This window comes from Anser brachyrhynchus (assembly GCF_964034855.1).
Source record: "Anser brachyrhynchus genome assembly, chromosome: Z".
Classification (NCBI taxonomy): domain Eukaryota; kingdom Metazoa; phylum Chordata; class Aves; order Anseriformes; family Anatidae; genus Anser; species Anser brachyrhynchus.
In genome coordinates this window covers 20,597,647-20,602,121 of record NC_137697.1, presented here as the reverse complement: position 1 = coordinate 20,602,121, position 4,475 = coordinate 20,597,647, and the positions used below count along the sequence as shown (strand labels likewise).

The 4,475-nt window shown below is 53.9% G+C and overlaps 1 protein-coding gene across 1 annotated transcript in view; it reads right to left on the bottom strand.

Moving 5' to 3' along the window:
- The window catches only part of TBCA (tubulin folding cofactor A), a 69,834-nt gene extending 65,680 nt beyond the window's left edge, over positions 1–4,154 (bottom strand). The window contains exon 1 of the mRNA XM_080573458.1: positions 4,145–4,154. The gene's annotated coding sequence lies outside the window, so the exon portion shown is untranslated. The remainder of the gene's footprint in view (positions 1–4,144) is intronic.
- Positions 4,155–4,475: the final 321 nt, after the last annotated feature.

Here is a 4,475-nt window from a genome sequence, read left to right as displayed (position 1 = left end):
ATTAAGAAACCCACGATTAAAAATTGGAGCCATGTTACTTCATTTGTTTAAAAAGATTAGATGTTTCCCCGTTGTTCCCATTTCTGGATTTTTTTTTCCTTTTTTTTTTTTTTTCCCCTCTCCAGTAATAACCTGGCTCTGACCTAAAATTGCAATCGAATGATATTTGTGAAGTTTAATTGCTAACTTAGCATCTCTGTCACACCTCCCAGCCCATTAGATGATGAAATCTCACCTGGTTAAACGGGAGAGCTCACTGGCCTCTGTGCCGCATGCCTGATTATACAGCGAAGCTGCTAATTTACCAAACCACCTTTACAGGGATGACTTGATGGACACCACAAACTGTATTCATGCGGTAGCTAAGAGAAGGTGCCGTATTCCCCGAGCCGCCTCCCAGCTACCCGCAGAATGAGAAATGGAAAATTAGTGGAGATGTGTGCATGAAGGGAGCCGAGCAATTAGCAAGGAGCTGCCGCCGGCTCGGGAGAGAGGGGGTCGGGGCCGGGCGGGCAGGGACACGGACAGGGACAGGGACGGGGACACGGGCACGGACAAGGGACAGGGACAGTGACACGGGCACGGCCCCGGGCCGCCTCCCGGCTCCGCGCTGCCTCCGCGGTGCGCGCAGCCCTCCGCGGGAGAGGGCGGGGGGGCTCGCGGGGCTCTCGGCTCTCTCCTTTCCCCGTTTGTTTTTTGGAAGCTCACGGACCCCTTTCTGGGGGCGGGCTGCCTAGGTTCCCCCCCCCCCCCCCCCCCCCCCGCAGGTTTTCTTTGCTTTCTGCATTTGGGGATGTGCCCGGCGATTGTTGTTGCTTGTGTTATTAATTGCACCCGGGCCTTTCCTTGCTCTTTGCGGGAGCGCGGTCTAAATTGGCTCTAATAAATATTAGCCGCTAGATTAGGCGAGGTGAAGCTGGCACGGCGCTCTATTTTCGACCTGTAGCCTCTGCAAAGCCGCCAGTTCTGCGCCAGATTAGCCCCATCCATCCAGTGTCAATGGTTGTCTTGTTGAGAAAATCAGTGAGTAAACACGGCTGACAGAGAGGGGTATCAGCTGATTACTCATACAAATAGACTGCAAACTCCACCAGGAGAAGCTGTTTCCAGAGATGGGTTTCTCGCACTGACAGGGCTGCTTCTCCCAGGATCCCGTGTCCTGCTGTTCCCACTTTGTCCTCCATCAATCACACAATTGTGTCCGGGATGTTTTATAGAGTCACTTAATATCCCTGCCTTCATCTCTATTCACTTAGAGAATGATCTGCCATAAGGGCTAAAGGCTTTTGCAGGTTGGGACCGAAGACAAACCCGGGCCACAATGGCTCTGGTGGAAAACAGCAATTCATGACAGCGCCTGGCTTTCTGATGCTAATGGCACCGCCACGGGGTATTACAATAGCGGCCAGGCCGTGATTTAAATCTACTCCTGCCATTACCCCGCGGTCCGGCGTATTAAATCACCCCTGGCAGATCAGATGCCAGCGGGCATGGGGGCTGGGGAAGAGGGGAAGCCGCCCCCCAAGCAAACCCCTACCAGCCTGCGAGGGACGAGGGGAGACCGGGGACGGGGGGCGGAGGGTGTGGGGTGCGGGACACAGACCCCAGGCCCCCTTTGGGGACGTCCAGGCGCTGCGGTGCGCTGATGAGCGCGGGATCTGCCGGTGTCCGCGCTGCGGCATTGGCCGGGGGGACCAAATTGGGAGCGGTGCCCCCCCGGAACCCCCCGACCCGGCGGGGCAGCGCCCTCCCAGCCGCAGGCCGAGCGGCCGCAAAACTGTGCCCTAATTGCGGATTTTAAAGACGGGCGAAAGAGTTACAAGGTATCACTGTTTAAGTGCCTCATCTACAAATTAGATTGCTACACAATTAATCAGAAAGTTAATTAATGAGCAAGTTACTAATTAGGACATTTAAAATCAGTGTTTATAGTGTCTTAGTTAAAAAAACCCTATGTAGCTAATTGGCCTATACACTGATTTCATAACTCATAGCCGAGGTTACAATACCACAGATGTATTATTATGTACAAACTGTAATTATGTCACTATTTTATTAAGCGCATCTCACCTGAATCAATTTTATTATCGGTTTTGAATTAGAAAATTCCTTAAATAGAAACCGAGCGGAGGCAGGACGCTAAAATCACGGCCGCGGTGTCCCTTCCGAGGGCCGTCGGCGGGGTGAGGGAGGTGGGAGAGGCGTTTTGGGAGAGCCTTACAGAAGTCTTTGAAAGTGGGCATGGACGCGCCGCGACTTGACAGAAGGAGGGCTGGTGGGGAGGAGGAAGGAGGGCTGTTTTTTGCCCAGAAGCGGAGTTTCGGGGCAGGCTGCGCGCCCCCGACCTGGCCACGATTTGGGTCGCGGGGGCAGGATTTGGCCGAGCATCCCCAAAAAACAGATTTTGTCCCCCATCCCCATCCCCAGTCAGCGGGCGAAAGGCGGTGGGTCCCGGTCTCTGCTCGCTCCGCCGCCTCCAGGCCTGGCCGGGGGAGGTGGCGGCCGAGAGCCCCCCGCCCGGCCCGGCTCTATCCCGACAGGGCTGTCCCGACAGGGCTGTCCCGACAGGGCTGTCCCGGCGGCTGTCCCCCGCGTCCCCCAGCGGCGCGGCCGGGCTCGGGGTCAGGGCCTCGGGCACCCCCCGCGGCGGCGCGGAGCCTCGGTAATGCAGAAAACTGCTCTTTGTAATCTCCTTTTCAATAGTGAGGAGTACATATAGGTAATTTTAATGAAGAGGTTCCTGTACCACATTATTAGCAATAAATCTACACCATTCTTTGTTGGTTAAAATCATTATCATCATCATCGGTATCATTACTGAACTCATTATTCTTGTGTTACTATCAGAGTAGATTTATGATAACACCCACCATCACGCCTGAGTTAAAGAAGGTGTAAAGGTTTGATTAATAGCTGCTTTCACGTTTTAATACTCGACATTTTCTCACATTTTTTATAAATAAGGGGCATGATAATTACAGGAGGTAATTACTGCTTTTGTTATAAAGTGTCTGATGAGGCGCACGGGCGCTTTTCCTGAAGTAAAATATAAATAAATAAATAACCCGCTGGACACAATAAGTTCTCGTAACGACGCAGTAAGGCAGACTTTGAAAACAATTAAGCTTTTGCTCCATCACAGCGACATTTTCGATTAATAAGCGCTAACAAAAAGAAATAAGCCCTCTCTCCCCCACCCCCGCCAAAAAGAAAAAAAAAAAAAAGAAAAAAAAAGAAGAAGCCCGTTTTTTTTCAAAGGCTTGTGGGGAAAGGCGTAAAACTGAGGTTAGGAGCCGGAGCGAAGCGCAAGGAGCGGGTGTCACCTTTCTACCTGCCCTCGCCCTACGATAACATTAAAAAAAAAAAAAAAAAGTGGAAAACCTGAGAGCCAAATGCTCCGGGCGCCGTGTGGGGGGGCGCGGCGTGCGTGGCTTTGCGGGGCACGGCGGGGCCGGGGCGTCTCGGGCGCGGTGCGGGTGTCGGCGGCTGCCCCCCGCGCCCCGGTCCCCCGTCCCCGGCGGGCGGCGGGTGAGCGCTGCGCTCGCTCTCCCGGGAAGGTTACACGGCGCTCTGCCTCGCTTTGTCTTCCCCGTGCCCTTTCCTGGCAAAAATGGAGACATCACATCCTTGCCCAGCCCCGGCTCAGTATTTATGAAGGTTTTCTGACAAATAGGCAGGCTGGCCACGCATGGGTGACTGCCTTCATTCCGCACTTGGCTTGTTTACATAGGACCAGCACCATTTCCACGGATTAAACAAATCACAGCGAGAAGGAGACATTTATAATCCGCCAACGAGGCCACAGGCAGTTAAAAAATGTGGGCATGTGTGTGTGTGCCGTGAGAAAGAAAAATAAATGTTCATGTCCAGGGAGCTGACCTTCTTCTTAGAGGGTAACTCAAGGGGTATGGATATAAATATAGGTTGTATATAATGTGTTGCGCTCAAGTCCGAAGTATGCATTTAATAATTATACGTTATACCCAGTTATTGTGCGCAAATGCATAGCATTAGTTTGCATCTCCCGCCGTCCTTTCACCCGGCGCCCCCCCGGCTCCCCGGAGCGGCTGCCTGACCGCCCGGCCTCACACAAAGCGATGCGCACACGCCGCCGCGCACGGGGGCTGCGCTCCGGGGACGGCCCGGACGGCGGGGACGGCTCTCACGCGTGCTCTCTGCACGCCCGAGGGGGCGAACCCACCCGCAACACACCTCCCGACCCCCGCGGGGGCACCGGGGGGGCGGCCGGAGCCCCCCGGCACGGCCCGACGGCGCCGGGCGCTCGTCTCCTCTCCTCTCTCACCCGGAAGCGTTAGCTTAAAAATAATAGTAATAATAATAAAAATAGCAAGAGAGGAAGAAAGAAAAAGGGGGGAAAGGGAGAGATGCAATGGTGTAGAAGCCTAAGGTATTTTTCAAAGTAAGAGCGTGCGTTTTACGATCCCTCTCCCACTATCTGCAGGAAGAGTGATGGT